This window comes from Oncorhynchus mykiss, chromosome 6 (genome assembly GCF_013265735.2).
Source record: "Oncorhynchus mykiss isolate Arlee chromosome 6, USDA_OmykA_1.1, whole genome shotgun sequence".
NCBI classification, from domain to species: domain Eukaryota; kingdom Metazoa; phylum Chordata; class Actinopteri; order Salmoniformes; family Salmonidae; genus Oncorhynchus; species Oncorhynchus mykiss.
The window spans coordinates 29,788,370-29,811,857 of NC_048570.1; the positions used below are offsets into that span (position 1 = coordinate 29,788,370).

Sequence of the window (23,488 nt, forward strand, 5' to 3'; positions counted from 1 at the left end):
ACTATAAATATTTTTGCTAGCTATGTAACATAATTGACAAAGGCTGATATTGGTTATGGTTATGACCGTGGATACATTTCTAAATCACAAAATTATAGACATGATGCTAGATAGGATTCCAAACAGATGTAAATAACAATTATTGACTATCCAGCCAGCTAGCTAGCTAAATTTACTCGCTAACAGTGAGGCGAAAACAATAATACAACAATTTAACTGTTGTAAATCTCTAAAATTGATAAACTGGATTTACTCAAAAAATATTTGCCTGAGCATGCCTGTTAGACAATGGCTGTAGCTAGATATTGTCTGCCTACCTACCTAGGTGCATTTGCATGGTCTGGTCACTGCAAAGGTTGAGGGTTATGCCATATTTCTTTCTATTAGGCTAGATATTTTTCTAAATGCAATCTCTGTGCCTATGCACATGTATGCATGTTCAACTAGTCTATCCTAATGTTCTTTCAAACTGTGCCATGGAGAATAATTTATTATATAGTTTTGTCTTAGACAATACTGTGTGGTGCATGGACTTCTTTCTGGCGTGTATTCTTGGAGAGAAACATAATTCCTTTGCCTGCGTGTGTCATTGTATCAAAACTGTATCCTGTGAACTGTATCCCTCTCGATGGATTGGACATTTTGCTGGATTTCAAGCAGAAGATGACTCAAGAGGAGCCAAACGGCAGTTTGATCATGACAACTCCTCCCACTGCTGTACAAGTGTACCCTGAACTTACTGTATGTTTCTTTGGAATGGCAATTTCATCATGACCACCTCTCCATCATCTGCTAATCACTAGTTCTCATCGCTACAGATTGTTACACCAGACAATGTGATTTAACCAAAGATCTTTGGTTCCATTACTGGGAGTTACAGGATACGTACTGTTTGGTGTAGCACCGGTTTGAATTTAGAAAATGCTCCATTAATAAAATAACTACTTTTTTGTCCATGAAGTAATGCAACAGTGTATCCCGCCATCTTATCTATTTCAAGTCTTCTCTCATTGATAGAGTGTCCACCCCAAAGTGCCGCATGTCATGATTACAGACACCTGTCTCAATCAATGAGAGAAGACTTGAAATAGACAAGATGGTGGCATAAACATTGTTAATTACTTCACGTAGTAAATTTCTAAATAAAAAATGACCCCCTGCAGCTGGACACATACATTTTATGAGACTCCTGTTTCTACAAATTGAGGACGCAGACAGCATCGCCAAGCTAATGTTGGTCGAAAGTTCTCTGTGCTACACCAAACAGTACCTATCCTGTAACTCCAAGTAATGGATACCAAAAATCACATGGTTGTGGTGTTACCATTTTACACTTTTTTTGATAAAGGTGTCAACCGATTGGGACCTAAGTGTTTAGAGACAGACTAGTGTATTTATTTAGGGACAATGTGGGACATTGGGAGCTGCTTTTGAAAAGAAAGATCAGTCAACATCTGGGGGGGCTGCAAAAGGTGTGAAAGTCTTAGGAGGGCAGTTCCGACACAGTATGTATTGCTGTGTATGGGAGATTGAGGAGAAATGGCACCTTTCAATCGTTCTCATACACAACAATACATTTACTGTCTCTAAAAATAACCCCCTTTCCTCATCTCAAAGACCTATCTGTAAATCTCCCCCAGCCCATTGACTTTGACAGATAATTATCGTCAATAGTAGCAGGGGAATTTTGTAGACGTGTCTTTATATTGTGTTTTGAGAATCTGCAGAGAGAAGAAGGAGGTGGTTGTGTCATTACTATTGTCTTGATTTTAAACCTTTTCTTGTCCCTTGCTGGTTTTTGTCCAACAATCTTGTTGTGCTCCATAACCACAAGGTGTGTCCCCTCCCTCATACCGCTGCTTTGGAGTATTTTTCAGCAGGGCCTGTGGAAGGACTAGCATCAATGCCTTCCTCTTACAGGAACTGCTGACACACTCCAGCCACATGAGGTCTAGCATTGTCTTGCATTAGGAGGAACCCAGGGCCAACCACACCAGCATATGGTCTCACAAGGGGTCTGAGGATCTCATCTCGGTACCTAATGGCAGTCAGGCTACCTCTGGCGAGCACGTGGAGGGCTGTGCGGCCCCCCAAAGAAATGCCACCCCACACCATGACTGACCCACCGCCAAACCGGTCATGCTGGAGGATGTTGCAGGCAGCAGAACGTTCTCCAAGGCGTCTCCAGACTGTCACGTCTGTCACATGTGCTCAGTGTGAACCTGCTTTCATCTGTGAAGAGCACAGGGCGCCAGTGGCGAATTTGCCAATCTTGGTGTTCTCTGGCAAATGCCAAACGTCCTGCACGGTGTTGGGCTGTAAGCACAACCCCCACCTGTGGACGTCGGGCCCTCATACCACCCTCATGGAGTCTGTTTCTGACCGTTTGAGCAGACACATGCACATTTGTGGCCTGCTGGAGGTCATTTTGCAGGGCTCTGGCAGTGCTCCTCCTGCTCCTCCTTGCACAAAGGCGGAGGTAGTGGACCTGCTGCTGGGTTGTTGCCCTCCTATGGCCTCCTCCACGTCTCCTGATGTACTGGCCTGTCTCCTGGTAGCGCCTCCATGCTCTGGACACTACGCTGACAGACACAGCAAACCTTCTTGCCACAGCTCGCATTGATGTGCCATCCTGGATGAGCTGCACTACCTGAGCCACTTGTGTGGGTTGTAGACTCCGTCTCATGCTACCACTAGAGTGAAAGCACCGTCAGCATTCAAAAGTGACCAAAACATCAGCCAGGAAGCATAGGAACTGAGAAGTGGTCTGTGGTTATCACCTGCAGAACCACTCCTTTATTGGGGGTGTCTTGCTAATTGCCTATAATTTCCACCTGTTGTCTATTCCATTTGCACAACAGCATGTGACATTTATTGTCAATCAGTGTTGCTTCCTAAGTGGACAGTTTGATTTCACAGAAGTGTGATTGACTTGGAGTTACATTGTGTTGTTTAATTTAACCCTATTCCAACTAAACTACTAAACTACTGAAAGAGCTGCTTCCTGTGCTTGGCCCTCCAATGTTGAACATAATAAACGGCTCTCTATCCACCGGATGTGTACCAAACTCACTAAAAGTGGCAGTAATAAAGCCTCTCTTGAAAAAGCCAAACCTTGACCCAGAAAATATAAAAAACTATCGGCCTAAATCGAATCTTCCATTCCTCTCAAAAATTTTAGAAAAGGCTGTTGCGCAGCAACTCACTGCCTTCCTGAAGACAAACAATGTATACGAAATGCTTCAGTCTTGTTTTAGACCCCATCATAGCACTGAGACTGCACTTGTGAAGGTGGTAAAGGACCTTTTAATGGCATCAGACCGAGGCTCTGCATCTGTCCTCGTGCTCCTAGACCTTAGTGCTGCTTTTGATACCATCGATCACCACATTCTTTTGGAGAGATTGGAAACCCAAATTGGTCTGGTTTAGATCTTATCTGTCGGAAAGATATCAGTTTGTCTCTGTGAATGGTTTGTCCTCTGACAAATCAATTGTACATTTCGGTGTTCCTCAAGGTTCCGTTTTAGGACCACTATTGTTTTCGCTATATATTTTACCTCTTGGGCATGTCATTCGAAAACATAATGTTAACTTTCACTGCTATGCGGATGACACACAGCTGTACATTTCAATGAAACATGGTGAAGCCCCAAAATTGCCCTCGCTAGAAGCATGTGTTTCAGACATAAGGAAGTGGATGGCTCTTAATGGTCTTAATGGTTGTACAGTCGTCTCAAATAAAACTGTGAAGGACCTTGGCGTTACTCTGGACCCTGATCTCTCTTTTGAAGAACATATCAAGACCATTTCAAGGACAGCTTTTTTCCATCTACGTAACATTGCAAAAATCAGAAACTTTCTGTCCAAAAATGATGCAGAAAAATTAATCCATGCTTTTGTCACTTCTAGGTTAGACTGCTGCAATGCTCTACTTTCCGGCTACCCGGTTAAAGCACTAAATAAACTTCAGTTAGTGCTAAATACGGCTGCTAGAATCCTGACTAGAACCAAAAAAATTGATCATATTACTCCAGTGCTAGCCTCCCTACACTGGCTTCCTGTCAAAGCAAGGGCTGATTTCAAGGTTTTACTGCTAACCTACAAAGCATTACATGGGCTTGCTCCTACCTATCTCTCTGATTTGGTCCTGCCGTACATACCTACACGTACGCTACGGTCACAAGACGCAGGCCTCCTAATTGTCCCTAGAATTTCTAAGCAAACAGCTGGAGGCAGGGCTTTCTCCTATAGAGCTAAATTTTTATGGAACGGTCTGCCTACCCATGTCAGAGACGCAAACTCGGTCTCAACCTTTAAGTCTTTACTGAAGACTCATCTCTTCAGTGGGTCATATGATTGAGTGTAGTCTGTCCCAGGAGTGGGAAGGTGAACGGAAAGGCTCTGGAGCAACGAACCGCCCTTGCTGTCTCTGCCTGGCCGGTTCCCCTCTTTCCACTGGGATTCTCTGCCCCTAACCCTATTACTGGGGCTGAGTCACTGGTTTACTGGGGCTCTCTCATACCGTCCCTGGGAGGGGTGCGTCACCTGAGTGGGTTGAGTCACTGATGTGATCATCCTGTCTGGGTTGGCGCCCCCCCCCCCCTTGGGTTGTGCCGTGGCGGAGATCTTTGTGGGCTAAACTCAGCCTTGTCTCAGGATGGTAAGTTGGTGGTTGAAGATATCCCTCTAGTGGTGTGGGGGCTGCACTTTGGCAAAGTGGGTGGGGTTATATCCTTCCGGTTTGGCCTTGTCCGGGGGTGTCCTCGGATGGGGCCACAGTGTCTCCTGACCCCTCCTGTCTCAGCCTCCAGTATTTATGCTGCAGTAGTTTATGTGTCGGGGGGCTAGGGTCTGTTTGTTATATCTGGAGTACTTCTCCTGTCCTATTCGTTGTCCTGTGTGAATTTAAGTGTGCTCTCTCTTTCTCTCTTTCTTTCTCTCTCTCGGAGGACCTGAGCCCTAGGACCATGCCTCAGGACTACCTGACATGATGACTCCTTGCTGTCCCCAGTCCACCTGGCCGTGCTGCTGCTCCAGTTTCAACTGTTCTGCCTTATTATTATTATTGGACCATGCTGGTCATTTATGAACATTTAAACATCTTGGCCATGTTCTGTTATAATCTCCACCCGGCACAGCCAGAAGAGGACTGGCCACCCCACATAGCCTGGTTCCTCTCTAGGTTTCTTCCTAGGTTTTGGCCTTTCTAGGGAGTTTTTCCTAGCCACCGTGCTTCTACACCTGCATTGCTTGCTGTTTGGGGTTTTAGGCTGGGTTTCTGTACAGCACTTTGAGATATCAGCTGATGTATGAAGGGCTATATAAATACATTTTATTTGATTTGATTTAAGTGTTCCCTTTATTTTTTTGAGCAGTGTATTTTTAGTAACAGTGTTTTCCAGACAAGGGTGGAATAGATGGCAACCAGATTGAGTTACTCTTATTTGCTAATGTTAGTTAGCTTACGTTAGCTAGAGAGTAGAGTATTAAATATGAATCCCAATTTGGGAAATTGTTTTATCACAGCATGCATCATCAATGACTTTGTGAAGAAAAATGTGTTTGTGCTTTTCTAATATCCAATTCGACTGGGTTCATGCAAGTGACTGATTGATTGATCGTGCCTGTGAGGAATCCTCACTATCAGTTTAATGCAATTTGGCAGTATGCCCAGAACATTGTTTTAAGATCTGAAAGGGGTGTCTCAGTTTCAAGGTCTCAGCTTGTAAAGAAGAAGCCTTGTGAGGTATTGGTTGGTCACGTGCATGAACCAAATGTTAATGATGAATTAATTATGAATAATGAATTAGCTAAATCATGCAAATATAACTTGTCTGTGTAAGCAGTATATAAGAGAACTAATGGGACTGCCAGGGCGGAGCTCCTGACAGCTATAAACTACTTGGTGCATTGAGTTTGTTGGAACCTCTCCAGCTGCTGATAATAAATAATGATTAATTTAATATAGACTTCAAGTGTCTCTGGTGGTAATTTCTACGACAACTTACAATGACAGGACACGCAACAATGACCAACACATGATAAAAAACAACATATTAAGACACAAGGGCATATGTGCCATAGTATCCCTAAAATAATAGTCTGATTCCAGTTCTGTTTTCTATCCTACACTGGGGGAAAAACGGGCAACTACATTTTCCAATAGGACTTATAAAACAGTTAATCATAAACATAAAGGGCAGGATGAACCTGCTACTGAAAATGCTCCTGCGTTGCATTAAAGTGCTGTGGAGTATGTGTGTCATTGTCCATGATCATATGCTTGCAGCCTTTTTATGATCATGTCCTGCATCGATTCCAGTCTACAGCCAATTGTAGCACTGGCTTTCTTAATGATTTTGTTGATCTTGTTTAAGTCCTCCTTAGATAAATTATCTTTCCAGCACACAATGGCACTACACTCGCCACGACACTGCTATAGAACATACAAAGCATTTTGTCACATACATTAAGAGATTTAAGCTTCTTTTAAAAGTACAGTCTGGATTGTTGTTTTTTGTTGACACTGAGAACTCTCATTCCAGTTCAGTTTGTTGTCCACTATTACACCCAAGTACTTAGAGTCAACACTGCCAATCTCTTCACCATTAATAGAAATGGGATTAAAACATCTTTGTTTTTCCTAAAATCTACCACTAGCTCCTTGGTCTTCAGTACATTCAAGTCCAAGTAATTGGCCTCACGCCATTTCACAAAGGACTTGTATCCCTGTAATGAGCATCTCCTCTCCTGACACAGCTTACTACTAAAAAATAACTTGTATCAAAAAAGTCTAATAAATAAAAAAACAGAAAAGTGGTGTGTGCATATGTATTCACCCCCTTTGCTATAAACCCCCTAAATAAGATCTGGTGCAACCAATTACCTTCAGATGTCACATGATTAGTTAAATAAAGACCACCTGTGTGCAATTTAAGTGTCACATGATCTGTCACATGATCTTAGTATATATGCACCTGTTCTGAAAGGCCCCAGAGTCTGCAACATTACTAAGCAAGGGGTACCACCAAGCAAGCGGCACTATGAAGACCAAGGAGCTCTCCAAACAGGTCAGGGAAAAAGTTGTAGAGAAGTACAGATCAAGGTTGTGTTATAAAACATGTCTGAAACTTTGAACATCCCACGGAGCACCATTAAATCCATTGTTAAAAAATGGAAAGAATATGGCACCACAACAAACCTGCCAAGAGAGGGCCGCCCACCAAAACTCACAGAGCATGCAAGGAGGGCATTAATCAGAGAGGCAACAAAGAGACCAAAGATAACCCTGAAGGAGCTGCAAAACTCTACAGCGGAGATTGGAGTATCAGTCCATAGGACCACTTTAAGCCGTACTCTCCACAGAGCTGGGCTTTATGGAAGAGTGGCCAGAAAAAAGCCATTGCTTAAAGAAAAAATAAGCAAACACATTTGGTGTTTGCCAAAATGGAAGAAGGTACTCTGGTCAGATGAGACTAAAATGTAGCTTTTTGGCCATCAAGGAAAAGGCTATGTCTGGCACAAACCCAACACCTCTCATCACCCCGAGAACAACATGGTGATGGCAGCATCATGCTGTGGGGATGTTTTTCATCAGTATGGACTGGGAAACTGGTCAGAATTGAAGGAATGATGGATGGTGCTAAATACAGGGAATGTCTTGAGGGAAATCTGTTTCAGTCTTCCAGAGATTTGAGACTAGTCAAAGCCCAGACCTCAATCCAATTGAGAATCTGTGGTATGACAAAGATTGCTGTACACCAACGGAACCCATCCAACTTAAAGGAGCTGGAGCGGTTTTGCCTTGAAGAATGGGCAAAAATCCCAGTGGCTAGATGTGCCAAGCTTATAGAGACATACCCCAAAAGACTTGCAGATGTAATTGCTTTGTAGAGGTGGCTAGTAGTTTGTCTCTGAAAGGAAAGTAAACCGTTAAGGTTGATAGACTAACAGGATGAGACAGGGCTACGTGGTTTGTGCTACTGTGTCATGCTAAATTTCCCTCTGTGTACAGAGCAAATTAATGGGATCTGCTGTAGAGTGTGTCATCACAAATCTGTGTCTGTAAAGAGATAGATGGATCACAGGGGTATGACTTCAAAGTTGCCAAACTAGCAATATCTGCAAATGCTTTCGGTTGTCTTGTGTGTGCCTTGTATAAAACCGTTCTACCCCCATCACCTAGTTTGTATATGTGTAAGGACTTCTAGAAGAGGTGGGTGGAGGAGTCAGGCGCAGAGAGCAGGGTAGTAGATAAGTGGAAATATATATTGATTCCCAAAGCAACAGAGTGTCGGTCAACGCCACACACACGGGCGCTAAAAGACCCAGTCCAAAAACAAACAGGACGAAACGGTTCGGGAAAATAAAATTCACAAAATAACACACACCAAATACAGAAAAACAAGCCCGCACAAAAGCCGGTGGGCCTACCGGGTTTAAATAGCCCAAAACCTAAACAAGAAACAGGTGCAACTAATCAGACAACACTAAATGCAACAGAAAAGGGGATCGGTGGCAGCTAGTAAGCCGGCGACGACGACCGCCGAGCGCCGCCCTAACAGGAAGAGGCATCATCCTCTGCGGGATTCGTGGCAATATGTAAACTACAGTTGCTAAGTAAAACAGTCTGTTTGTGAGGACAACTCGTAAAAAACACTGTCTGTGTTGTGGCATTGTTCCTGGTATTATTTGATATTATGTTTATTATATCGAGCTTGGCTCCCAAAATTTGATGTCATATTTAAAAGGGAATTCTACATTACAATTTGTTTTTGAAGAATTACCCAAAAATAAATACAACGTTTGGGAAAAAATACAAAAAAAAACATTATATTGTGTGGTCATAGACTGCTAGGGAGATCATTTCTCATGTTTTGTTCACCTAAACTGCTTACTAGTGAGCAAACTGAAAGCGTAGTTTGTCACTGCAACACTGAAGATGGTCACCATTTTTTAAAGAAATGTTATTTCTTTGAGAAAGCTTACAATGACAACAAGGAATTAGAGAGTCGGTTTATGAGAATTGCTCCTATTTCATAATGACAAGGAATTAGAGTGTAGGTTTATGAGAATTGCTCCTACTTCATAGACAGACCTGCTTTCTGTGGTAATGATGAGAGGCATATGAGCCAAGTCAGTGGTGATGGCATGCTGCGTCCTGCCCAGCAGGGGATGTTGTGTTCCATTGGCTCTCAGAATCCAATCAAATTTTTTTTTAAATGTACTTTTGTTCAATAGTGTATTCTAGTAGTCATATAATTTGGAGAAACAAATACATACAGTACCAGTCAAAAGTTTGGACACAACTACTTATTCAAGGGTTTTTCTTTATTTGTAGTAAAAACATAAAAACTATGAAATAACACAAATGGAATCATGTAGTAACCAAAATAGTGTTAAACAAATCAAAATATATTTTAGATTCTTCAAAGTAGCCACCCTTTGCCTTTGATGACAGCTTTTTTTTATTGAATACAAAACATACAATATACTTGCAGTGAAGCAGCTCAACAACTACACCACGCCAGCCATCCAACAGACTTCCATTCAGAGCGACACACAGAAGTATCCAGGGCCAATGCCCTGCTCAAGGGCATATCGACAGATCTCCCATAAGGCCACAAATGGGGACCCGAACCCTCCAAGATCCCCCCCACAGTTTCCCAATAGCTGCCCATCAACCATCCGAGACCCCGCCCACAGTCCCCCCAATAAAAAAATAAAATTAAAAAATACAATTCATTCCATTCCCCACCCCTAAGAATCCCCCCAATGCGCCAACAACCAAGAAAATTAACTTGAAAACTGTTGTTCTGATTACAGAAAAAATAAAACTGGCCTTCTTTAGACTATCTCATACAACGCTGTGTACTCCTCCCTTCACAGAACAGCGCTAACTGGCTCTAACCCGAATAGAAAGAGGAGTGGGAGGCCCCGGTGCACAACTGAGCAAGAGGATAAGTACATTAGAGTATCTAGTTTGAGAAACAGATGCCCCACAAGTCCTCAACTGGCAGCTTCATTAAATAGTACCCGCAAAACACCAGTCTCAACGTCAACAGTGAAGAGGCGACTCCGCGATGCTGGCCTTCTAGGCAGATCAGTTGAAACTGGAGCAGCAGCACGGCCAGGTAGACTGGGGACAGCAAGGAGTCATCATGCCAGGTAGTCCTGAGGCATGGTCCTACGGCTCAGGTCCTCAGAGAGAGAGAAAGAAAGAGAGAAAGAGAATTAGAGAGAGCATACTTAAATTCACACTGGACACCGGATAAGACAGGAGAAGTACTCCAGATATAACAAACTGACCCTAGTCCCAGACACTTAAACTACTGCAGCATAAATACTGGAGGCTGAGACAGGAGGGGTCAGGAGACACTGTGGCCCCATCCAATGATATCGGCAGTCTATGTATTTTTGTAAACAACAGCTGGTGCACGATATCTAAGGAGGTTTCGAGCTATTGCTCGCCTGAGGTAGAGTATCTCATGATAAGCTGTAGACCACACTACCTACCGAGAGTTTTAATCTGTATGCTTTGTAGCTATTTACATACCACCACAGTCAGAGGCTGGCACTAAGACAACATTGAATGAGATGTATTCGACCCTAAGCAAACAAGAAAACGCTCACCCAGAGGTGGCGCTCCTAGTAGCCAGACACTTTAATTCATGCAGGGAAACTTAAATCCTTTTAACCAAATTTCTATCAGCATGTTAAATGTGCAACCAGAGGAAAATTAATTCTGGACCACCTATACTCCACACACAGTGACACATACAAAGCTCTCCCTCACCCGCCATTTGGCAAATCTGACCATCATTCTATCCTCCTGATTCCTGCTTACAAGCAACAATTTAAGCAGGAAGAACCAGTGACTAGATCAATAAAGATCAATAAAAAAGTTGTCAGAGGAAGCAGATGCTAAGCTACAGGACTGTTTTGCTAGCACAGACTGGAATATGTTCCGGGATTCCTCCGATGGAATTGAGGAGTACACCACATAAGTCAATGGCTTCATCAATAAGTGCATCGATGACCTAGTCCCCACAGTGACCTTGCGAAAGTATTCGGCCCCCTTGAACTTTGCGACCTTTTGCCACATTTCAGGCTTCAAACATAAAGATATAAAACTGTATTTTTTTGTGAAGAATCAACAACAAGTGGGACACAATCATGAAGTGGAACAACATTTATTGGATATTTCAAACTTTTTTAACAAATCAAAAACGGAAAAATTGGGCATGCAAAATTATTCAGCCCCTTTACTTTCAGTGCAGCAAACTCTCTCCAGAAGTTCAGTGAGGATCTCTGAATGATCCAATGTTGACCTAAATGACTAATGATGATAAATACAATCCACCTGTGTGTAATCAAGTCTCTGTATAAATGCACCTGCACTGTGATAGTCTCAGAGGTCCGTTAAAAGCGCAGAGAGCATCATGAAGAACAAGGAACACACCAGGCAGGTCCGAGATACTGTTGTGAAGAAGTTTAAAGCCGGATTTGGATACAAAAAGATTTCCCAAGCTTTAAACATCCCAAGGAGCACTGTGCAAGCGATAATATTGAAATGGAAGGAGTATCAGACCACTGCAAATCTACCAAGACCTGGCCGTCCCTCTAAACATTCAGCTCAAGACTGATCAGAGATGCAGCCAAGAGGCCCATGATCACTCTGGATGAACTGCAGAGATCTACAGCTGAGGTGGGAGACTCTGTCCATAGGACAACAATCAGTCGTATATTGCACAAATCTGGCCTTTATGGAAGAGTGGCAAGAAGAAAGCCATTTCTTAAAGATATCCATAAAAAGTGTTGTTTAAAGTTTGCCACAAGCCACCTGGGAGACACACCAAACATGTGGAAGAAGGTGCTCTGGTCAGATGAAACCAAAATTGAACTTTTTGGCAACAATGCAAGACGTTATGTTTGGCGTAAAAGCAACACAGCTCATCACCCTGAACACACACCATCCCCACTGTCAAACATGGTGGTGGCAGCATCATGGTTTGGGCCTGCTTTTCTTCAGCAGGAACAGGGAAGATGGTTAAAATTGATGGGAAGATGGATGGAGCCAAATACAGGACCATTCTGGAGGAAAACCTGATGGAGTCTGCAAAAGACCTGAGACTGGGACGGAGATTTGTCTTCCAACAAGACAATGATCCAAAACATAAAACAAAATCTACAATGGAATGGTTCAAAAATAAACATATCCAGGTGTTAGAATGGCCAAGTCAAAGTCCAGACCTGAATCCAATCGAGAATCTGTGGAAAGAACTAAAAACTGCTGTTCACAAATGTTCTCCCTCCAACCTCACTGAGCTCGAGCTGTTTTGCAAGGAGGAATGGGAAAAAATTTCAGTCTCTCGATGTGCAAAACTGATAGAGACATACCCCAAGCGACTTACAGCTGTAATCGCAGCAAAAAGTGGCGCTACAAAGTATTAACTTAAGGGGGCTGAATAATTTTGCACGCCCAATTTTTCAGTTTTTGATTTGTTAAAACAGTTTGAAATATCCAATAAATGTCGTTCCACTTCATGATTGTGTCCCACTTGTTGTTGATTCTTCACAAAAAAATACAGTTTTATATCTTTATGTTTGAAGCCTGAAATGTGGCAAAAGGTCGCAAAGTTCAAGGGGGTCGAATACTTTCGCAAGGCACTGTACACATCCCAACAAGAAGCCATAGATTACAGGCAGCATCCGCACTGAGCTAAAGGTTAAAGCTGCCGCTTTCAAGAAGCGGGACTTATAAGAAAGCTTATAAGAAATCCCGCTATGTCCTCCGACGAACCATCAAACAGGCAAAGCGTCAATACAGGACTAAGATTGAATCGTACTACACTGGCTCTGATGCTTGTCGGATGTGGCAGGGCTTGCAAACAATTACAGACTACAAAGGGAAGCACAGCCGAGAGCTGCCCAGTGACATGAGCCTACTAGATGAGCTAAACTACTTCTATGCTCGCTTCGAGCCAAATAACACTGAAACATGCATGAGTGCACCAGCTGTTCCGGAGGACTGTGTGATCACGCTCTCCGCAGCCAATGTGAGTAAGACCTTTAAACAGGTCAACATTCACAAGGCCGCAGGGCCAGATGGACTACCAGGATGTGTACTGCGAGCATGCGCTGACCAACTGGCAAGTGTCTTCACTGACATTTTCAACCTCTCTCTGTTCAAGTCTGTAATTCCAACATATTTTAAGCAGGCCACCATAGTCCCTGTGCCCAAGAACACTAAGGTAACCTGCCTAAACGACTACCGACCCGTAGCACTCACGTCTGTAGCCATGAAGTGCTTTGAAAGGCTGGTCATGGCTCACATCAACACCATCATCCCAGAAACTCTAGACCCACTCCAATTTGCATACCGCCCCAACAGATCCACAGATGATGCAATCTCTATTGCACTCCACACGGCCCTTTCTCACCTGGACAAAAATAACACCTATGTGAGAATGCTATTCATTGACTACAGCTCGGCATTCAACACCAAAGTGCCCTCAAAGCTCATCAATAAGCTAAGGACCCTAGGACTAAACACCTCCCTCTGCAACTGGATCCTGGACTTCCTGACGGGCCGCCCCCAGGTGGTAAGGGTAGGTAACAACACATCCGCCACGCTGATCCACAACACAGGGGCCACTCAAGAGTGTGTGCTCAGTCCCCTCCTGTACTCCCTGTTCACTCATGACTGCACAGTCAGGCACGACTCCAACACCATCATTACATTTTCCAATGACACAACAGTGGTAGGCCTGATCACTGACAACAATGAGAGAGCCTACAGGGAGGTGGTCAGAGACCTGGCCGTGTGGTGCCAGGACAACAACCTCTCCCTCAACGTGATCAAGACGAAGGAGATGATTGTGGACTACAGGAAAAAGAGGACCGAGCACATAGCCATTGTCATCATCGGTGCTGCAGTGGAGCAGGTTGAGAGCTTCAAGTTTCTTGGTGTCCACATCACCAACAAACTAACATGGTCCAAGCACACCAGGACAGTTGTGAAGAGGGCACGACAAAACCTCTTCCCTCTCAGGAGACTGAAAATATTTGGCATTGGTCCTCAGATCCTCAAAAGGTTCTACAGCTGCACCATCGAGAGCATCCCGACTGGTTGCATCACTACCTGATATGGCAACTGCTCAGCCTCCGACCACCAGGCACTACAGAGGGTAGTGCGAACGGACCAGTACATAACTGGGGCCAAGCTTCCTGCCATCCAGGACCTCTATACCCGGCAGTGTCAGAGAAAGGCCCTAAAAAATGTCAAAGACTCCAGCCACCCTAGTCATAGACTGTTCTCTCTGCTACCGCACGGCAGCCGGTACCGGAGTGCCAAGTCTAGGTCCAAGAGGCTTCTAAACCGCTTCTACTTGAAGCCATAAGACTCCTGAACATCTCGTAAAATGGCTACCCAGACTATGTGCAGTGCACACCGCCCACCCCCTCTTTACACCACTGCTACTCTGTTGTCATCTATTCATTGTCACTTTAATAACTCTACCTACATGTACATACTACCTCAACTAACCGGTGCCCCTGCACATTGACTCTGCATCGGCACCCCCCTGAATAAAGTCTTGCTATTGCTATTTTACTGCTGCTCTTTATTTACTTGTTACTTTTCTCTCTTGTTCTTATCCATATTTCTTTGATACTGCATTGGTGGTTAGGGGCTCGTAAGTAAGCATTTCACTGTAAGGTCTACGACACCTGTTGTGTTCGGCGCGTGTGACTAATCGAATTTGATTTGACTGTCATTTCTCTTTGCTTATTTGAGCTGTGCTTGCCATGATAAAAATGGCAAACAAAAAAGAAAAGTCCTCTCACTGTCAACTGCGTTTATTTTCAGCAATATTATGTAAATATTTACACGAACATCAGATTCAACAACAGACATAAAATGAACAAGTTCCACAGACATGTGACTAACAGAAATGGAATAATGTGTCCCTGAACAAAGGGGGGAGTCAAAATCAAAAGTAACAGTCCGTATCTGGTGTGGCCACCAGCTGCATTAAGTACTGCAGTGCATCTCCTCCTCATGGACTGCACCAGATTTGCCAGTTCTTGCTGTGAGATGTTACCCCACTCTTCCACCAAGGCACCTGCAAGTACCCGGATATTCCTGGGGGGAATGCCCCTAGCCCTCACCCTCCGTTCCAACAGGTCACAGACGTGCTGAATGGGATTGAGATCCAGGCTCTTCGCTGGTCATGGCAGAACACTGACATTCCAGTCTTGCAAGAAATCACACACAGAATGAGCAGTATGGCTGGTGGCATTGTCATGCTGGAGGGTCATGTCAGGATGAGCCTGCAGGAAGGGTACCACATGAAGGAGGAGGATGTCTTCCCTGTTACGCACAGCTTGAGATTGCCTGCAATGACAACAAGCTCAGTCCGATGATGCTGTGACACACCGCCCCAGACCATGATGGACCCTCCACCTCCAAATTGATCCCGCTCCAGAGTACAGGCCTCTGTGTAACGCTCATTCCTTCGACGATAAACGCAAATCCGACCATCATCCCTGGTGAGACAAAACCGTGACTCATCAGTGAAGAGCACTGTTTGCCAGTCCTGTCTGGTCCAGCGATGGTGGGTTTGTGCCCACAGGCGACTTTGTTGCAGTGGGATGCCTGGTGAGGACCTGCCTTACTACAACAGGCCTACAAGCCCTCAGTCCAGCCTCTCTCAGGCCAGCCTCTCTGCCTCTCTTTTTTTTACCTTTATTTAACTAGGCAGGACAGTTAAGAACAAATTCTTATTTACAATATTGACTTTTACCAAGTAGGGCTATCTTCTGTATACCACCACTGCCTTCTCACAACACAACTGATTGGCTCAAACGCATTAAGAAGGAAAGAAATTCCACAAATGAACTTTTAACATGGAACACCTGTTAATTGAAATACATTCCAGGTGACGACCTTATCAAGCTGGTTGACAGAATGCCAAGAGTGTACAAAGCTGCCATCAAGGCAAAGGATGGCTACTTTGAAGAATCTCAAATATATTTGTTTTACATATTGTCAGACCTTTATAAAACAGCAAGACTTTCTGCATCACGCGTGAGGTGTAGGCTAGGTGCCGCTGGAGCAGGGGTGGAGTGCTGCCGGAGCACTACATCCCTCAAATATAACACTTTTTTGGTTACTACATGATTCCATATGTGTTATTTCATAGTTTTTATGTCTTAACTATTATTCTACAATGTAGAAATTTTCAAAATAAAAAGGTGTGTCCAAACTTTTGACGGGTACAGTACATTTACTCATGTGAACTGCAATGAGACTGATTGACTGGAGTCTTGAATTACTGAAAATAATTAAATGTTTTTTATATCATCTATGGATGCATCATCTACTGGTGGGAAATACATACGGATTTGTAGACACATGCTTGTTCACAAGAGGGTGGTTGGAGAAATAAGTAGAGGAAGTGGGAAGGACCATCTGCTCTCCTTTTCAGAAATCCTGACAAACGCAAGGCTCTCCAGAGGGTGGTGTGGTCAGCCCAACGCTTCACTGGGGGCACACTGTCTGACCTCCAGGACATCTACAGCACCTGGTGTCACAGAAAGGCCAAGAAGATCATCAAAGACCTCAGCCACCCGAGCCATGGCCTGTTCACCCCACTTCCATCTAGAAGGCAGAGACAGTGCAGGTACATCAAAGCTGTGGACAGAGAGAATGAAAAACAGCTTCTACCTCCAGGCCATCAGACTGTTAAATAGTCACCACTAGCCGGCCTTGGCCCAGTACCCTGCCCTGAAACTTAGTCACTGTTACTAGCCGGCTACCACCTGGTATTCTACCCCACAGACTACTGCTGTAACGATCGTTTTTGGAAGGATTGGACCAAAAAGCAACAATACAAAATCAAGATCCCACAAACAACAGGTGGGAAAAGGCTGCCTAAATATGATCTCCAATCAGAGACAACGATAAACAACTGCCTCTGATTGGGACCCATACCAGGCCAACATAGAAAATAAAAAACTAGACTACCCACCCTAGTCACACCCTGACCGAACCAAAATAGAGAAATAAAAGGTTCTCTAAGGTCAGGGCGTGACAACTGCACTATGTTCATAGTCATTGAACACTGGTCACTTTAATAATGTTTACATACTGTTTTAACCCACTTCCTATTTATATACTGTATTCAAGGCTCATCCTATATAACTACAGCTGTACACACCTTTTCTATTCAAATACTGTCCATACTGCCTATTTCACACCATTATATATATTTATATTCAATACATTTCATAATTGTTATTATAATTGTTTATTTGTGTATTGTTAGGTATTACTACACTGTTGGAGCTAGAAACATAAGCATTTCGTTGCACCTGCGATAACATCAGCAAAATATGTGTACGCAACCAATAAAATGTGTTTTGGTTTGATTATCTTTACTCTTCACTTAAGCACTTCTGTTGGCTATGTGTATCACTATGTCTATACAATTCATCCCCATGAGCAAATTGAGCTCTAATTTCTGTGGTAAGAATTACCCTGTTACTGTATTTGGAATTACAAGTCATTGTCGATGTAATCTACTAGCAATATTTAAAAAATGTGTGATTTGTGACCCATTTCTAAAGATGAAGCTTACAGTATTGAATTGGAAGTTGAGATCAGACAAGTTTCTTGAGGGTTGGCAGAGCCTCAGGCTTTCATGCTTGCATTTTTGTGCTCTAGCCTTTCTGGGCCTTTTCCTTTCATATAGCCATAGCAATGGAACTGACAATGCCAGTGATGAGGTTGGGCGGTTTGAACCCATAGCTAACCAGGGCAGGAGAGGAATGTGAGAGAGCCAGTTTGTCCTGTGGTGCAAGCAAACCTTTGCTCTCTTCTCTGTGCTCCTGAAGTCCCAAAATCTTTCCTGTTTCACACACCTGCATACCTGACTCCGGAGCGTTATAGTGGCTGCTCCACCCGATGCCATGAACAGGAAATTCAGGTCCTGCAACCATGATGATGTTTAAATAGCAGATAGGCTCTAACTATGGAATGGAAAACAACAAAAAGGAATGATTACATTCTCTGTCACCTTCACCCTGAAACATCTCAATCTCCTCATCAAGATCCTAATCCACTGGTAAAATAAAATAAAACATATGATCGCAGTCTCATTCCAGGGATGATCTGTGATTGCTTAGTGACAGATTTGAATAATAATATGTCTCATAAACTATTTTAAAACGCAACTCAGTGTGTGGTGAAGGAAAGATTTACCCCCTCAGATCCCCAATTTGGTATTCCAAAATGCTTAAAGTCATCATTTGCATTCTTCCACCATGTCAAGTAGAGTCAGTGAGATCTCCAGGTGCACCTGTCTGTTTTACAACATCTCAAAGAATTTTGTCAAATAGTGAAGCAAGACATTACCTAGTGCAGGGATGGGCAACTGGCGGATCAATTTCCAAAAACATACTGTTGACAGGGGGCAATTTCTAAATGCATCAGCAGTTTTGCTCTTGCTTTGTCAGTCACCGACAATCACTCAATTAGCCCATGTCAGCTAACCTTTTTTAGATTGATAATTTATTCTAGCGGCCAGCTATCTAAACTTGTAGTAATCATAGTCTAATTATCGACCGGGGGACCCCCGGTCATCTGATATCATATTAATAAACGAAAACCTTTCTCTCCATTCTATGGCAAAATGTGTAGAATTCCAGGAAGTTAGCAGTAAAAATTCACATTTTTCTCCCCACTGCATGGCAAAATGAGAAGAATTGCATGAAATTAGTTATAAAATAGCAAAATATTCTCTCTGCCCAAGGCAAAATGTGTAGAATTTCAGCAAACTTGCTTTCTAACTGAAACATTTTCTATATGCCCCATGGCAAAATGTGTAGAATTGCAGGAAATGTACTTTAAAACATACATTTTTTCTCTCTGCTGTCAAGAGAAGGCCACTAAAATGTTTTGCTCGCAAGGTGGGGTGCCCAACAACATTTTGCTTAGGGCCCCCAAAAGGCTATGTCTGGTTCTGACTGCAAGTGTGGGTATGGATGTTGGTACACAGACCCTTGAGCCACTGTGGCCCTTCAAGATGAGTTCAGATTTTTTGTGCCCCCCACCCCCATTAAAGTTTCCCACCCCTGACCGGTCATGATGCTCCAAACTATCTTGTTACAACTGTAGCTCCCATAGGCAGCTCCTCCATACAGTGAGTGCACCCTACCAGCTGCCACTGTCTGAGCATGTGTCCAGTGGCAGCTAGATCACTGCACCTCTGCAGCACACACTAAGGATTAACAGAGAGTCCGTTAAACACTGATAAACTGTCACTATAAATCTACTAACTGAACAAAACAAGCTCTTATATGCTTTCAGAGGAGCAAGCCTTCAGTCCTTTTAATTCCTCCAAAAAAAGGTGTCAACTATAACTGGCAATTATCCTACTGTCCAAATCATACTATACAGGATGACACTATACATTTCTAGAATGGTTCATATTCAGCATTGCATAACCTTCTCCTATGGCGTCCATCAAATAATTTTCATTCCCTTCTGTTTCCCCTATTGTTTATTACAATATCTCCCCCACTACAAACAAAGTAACAGTACATTTTCTGGTGTTTGGTTTTCTTGATCAAACTGAACTTCGTAATCTTTGTAAGCCTCTTTTTATAAAGCTGTTTTTTAATCTAAGTTTGGTGGATGTTGTTTTCTATTACATAATTGTGTACTTTTTATGAAGTATTAAGGCCTACTATTATCCATATTTATTTTCTCAAGCATGTCACTGAGTGCATTTGTCACGCCCTGACAATAGAGAGCCCTCTGGGTTCTCTATGGTGTTTTAGGTCAGGGCATGACTAGGGGTTTTTCTAGTCTATATTTTCTATGTTGATGTGAGTATGGTTCCCAATTGGAGGCAGCTGATGGTCATTGCTTCTAATTGGGGATCATGCTTAGTGTGGTCCTTCTCCCACCTGTGTTGTGGGATATTGTTTTGTTTCGTGCCTATGTGCGCTACGTACTGCACGTTCGTTAATTCTTTGTTGTTTTAAAGTTTCACTGTAATAAATATGTGGAACTCTACTCACGCTGCGCCTTGGTCCACTCATTCTTACGACGAACGTGACAGAATTGTCCTAATGTAGGCCTAATCCTTTACATCTGCTTCTCTCTGGGTTTAATCTAAGCTTACTTTTCTGATACATCCATTCCCTGTTTTAATCCTATTGACCTAAAAGCAGGCAATGATTTCCACAAGTGCCTCCCTTTTATTTTCACAGAGAAAATTGTATTCTTAGCTTAAGGGTCAAATAGTATTCGAGTTTGAGAATAAAAGTAGGACAAAATCAGCAAAATAACACTTGACTATTTTACTTTTATGCTCACTTGATCTAACTTGCTGGTCATTTCTCGCTTGCAGTGATGAGGGTGCTGTTAAATTTGATCCCACAATGAAAACAGCAGGCAAGCTGTTTTCAAACAATGGGATGAGAGGTGGCCTATCCACATAATATGCTGCTGTGCACTCACAGAACAGGCCTACAAGGGTAGGCTATAGGCTATAATTAGCAAATGAAGTACCTAACTGTGTCAGATGGGTTGAATTAGCTTTTGCAGTGACGTGGCCATGCTTGAAAATAGTTGGTGGCTGCATAGCAAGCCTTCTTGGCTCTATTCTAAGCACCTACAATAGCCCATTACATCGTGTGAGGCCAAAAAGCATTTTATTAAGTCATGTTGCCCATTATCCAACCTGCAAGTCCCCTCCTTTGTGGTTATTATGGTAATACAGGCCAAAGCACAGAATCAGAATGACATATTCTCTGACAGTGATAAATGGACAGCACCGTAGTGGTCAGAGAAACTGCGTGAATCAGGCCTTTATGGTCGAATTGCTGCAAAGAACCCACTACTAAAGGACACCAATAATAAGAAGAGACTTGCTTGGGCCAAGAAATACGAGCAATGGACATTAGACCAGTGGAAATCTGTCCTTTGGTCTGATGAGTCCAAATTTGAGATTTTTGGTTCCATCCGGCGTGTCTTTGTGAGAGTAGGTGAACTGATGACCTCTGCATGTGTGGTTCCCACCCAAAAACCTTGGAATGAGTAGGTGTTCTAAAAACTTTTGACAGGTAGTGTATACAGTGGGAAAAAATTTCAGTCTCTCGATGTGCAAAACTGATAGAGACATACCCCAAGCGACTTACAGCTGTAATCGCAGCAAAAGGTGGCGCTACAAAGTATTAACTTAAGGGGGCTGAATAATTTTGCACGCCCAATTTTTCAGTTTTTGATTTGTTAAAAAAGTTTGAAATATCCAATAAATGTCGTTCCACTTCATGATTGTGTCCCACTTGTTGTTGATTCTTCACAAAAAAATACAGTTTTATATCTTTATGTTTGAAGCCTGAAATGTGGCAAAAGGTCGCAAAGTTCAAGGGGGCCGAATACTTTCGCAAGGCACTGTATATATATAGTATATTTTTTGTATATGTTTTTTCAAGATGAGAAGAGAATCGTCCAGCCCATTGGGTATGTCACTACACCACCCATATCCCATGTCTTGAAACATGTAGACAGATAGATTAAAAGAACATTTACATCATAATACTTCTGACAGCCAACTTTCTAGCTCAACCTCAAACTTCCAGACTTTGTAGCATTCCCAGAAAGCATGGATCAGTGAATCATTTTCGTTTTACACTTAAGACATGACTCTGCCATTGTGCTGTAGAATTTGTGAATTTTTACTTGTATAATACATTCTATACATTAGTCTATACTGGATTAAGCATACATGTTTGTTAACTGTAATTTCATTAGTTATGCTTCAACTTTCCTTCAATCTTGTGCCAACATCAGCTATTTTTAAGAATCAGTTCCAATAGTTTATCTTTTTGTCTTAGAGTTTGTCAGTTTGATAGGATCCCTGCAAGGTTTTGTACTGTATATCTTCCCTCTCAAATGAACATCATTTTCTGACTCAAATAAGATCTCTCTCTGGGAGGAGAGAGAGGGAGAGCGAGAAAGCGAGAGAGAGAGAGAGAGAGAGAGAGAGAGATGTCAACAGACCACCTACCTACCTGAGACAAGGCTGAGTATAGCCCACGAAGATCTCCCCCAACGCATGAGCCCGAGAGGGCGCAAGACCGGACAGGAAGATCAGGTCAGTAACTTAACCCACTCAAGTCGAGCATAGCGAAGAAATCCTGGCAAGACGTGATGCACCCCTCCTAGGGACGGCATGTAAGAGCACTAGTGAGGTAGTGACTCAACCCCCATTATAGGGTCAGAGGCAGAGAATCCCAGTGGAGAGAGGGGAGCCGCCTTGGCAGAGACAATAAGGGCGGTTCGTCACTCCAGTGCCTGGCCATTCACATTCGCACTCCTGGGCCAGACTACACTCAATCATAGAACCTACTGAAGAGATGAGTCTTCAGTAAATAAATAATGGTCAAGACCGAGTCTGCGGCTCTTGCATTGATAGGCAGATAATTCCATAAAAATTGGGCTCTAGGAGAAAGGCCTGCCTCCAGCTGTTTGCTTAGAAATTCTAAGGACCATAATGAGGCCTGCGTCTTGAGACCGTAGCATATGTGTAGGTATGTACAGAAGGACCAAATTGGAGAGATAAGTAGGAGCAAGTCCATGTAATGCTTTGTAGGTTAGCAGTAAAACCTTGAAATCAGCCTGGAGTAATATGATAAAATGATATTACTCGCAGTTGCATTTAGCACTAAGTAAAGTTTATTTAGTGCTTTATCCAGGTAGCCGGAAAGTAGAGCATTGTAGTAGTCTAAGTGACAAAAGCATGGATTAGCATTTCTGCATATTTCTTTTTACAAAACGTTTCAGATTTTTTGCAATGTTACGAAGATGGAAAAAATATGTCCTTAAAATATACTTGATATGTTCGTCAAAAGAGAGATCAGGGTCCAGAGTAACGCCGAGGTCCTTCACAGTTTTATTTGAGATGACTGTACAACCATCAATATTAATTGTCACATCAAACAGCAGATCTCTTTGTTTCTTTGGACCTAGAACTAGCATCTCTGTTTTGACCGAGTTTAAAAGTAAAACATCTGCCGTCCTCCACTTCCTTATGTCTGAAGCACAGGCTTCGATGGTAGGCAATTTTGGGACATCACCATGTTTCATCTAAATGTACAGCTGTGTGTCGTCTACATAGCAGTGAAAGTTGACATTGTGTTTCAAAATTACATCACCAAGAGGTAGAATATATAGTGAAAACAATGGTGGTCCTAAAACGGAACCTTGAGGAACACTGAAACTTACCACATATTTGTCAGAGGACAAACCATCCACGGAGACAAACGGATATCTTCCTGACAGATAAGATCTTTGAATAGTCCTGCAGGGCGAGCCTTTTAAAGGGGCAATCTGGTATTCAAACAATAACAAAGTGCATTCGCCGCCACCTTATTTTGTTAAACAGCTGAGGAATGGGGCTAGAGAAATGTAACC

The 23,488-nt window shown here is 42.9% G+C and overlaps 1 long non-coding RNA gene across 1 annotated transcript; it reads right to left on the reverse strand.

Annotated features, from left to right (window-relative positions):
• Positions 1 to 10,139: 10,139 nt before the first annotated feature.
• Positions 10,140 to 23,414, reverse strand: LOC118965073. The gene is made up of 3 exons (XR_005052406.1): positions 23,300 to 23,414; positions 22,087 to 22,236; positions 10,140 to 10,200 (listed from the first exon to the last, which is right to left on the reverse strand). It is a non-coding gene; the product is annotated as an uncharacterized LOC118965073 (long non-coding RNA).
• Between the last annotated feature and the right edge of the window lie 74 nt (positions 23,415 to 23,488).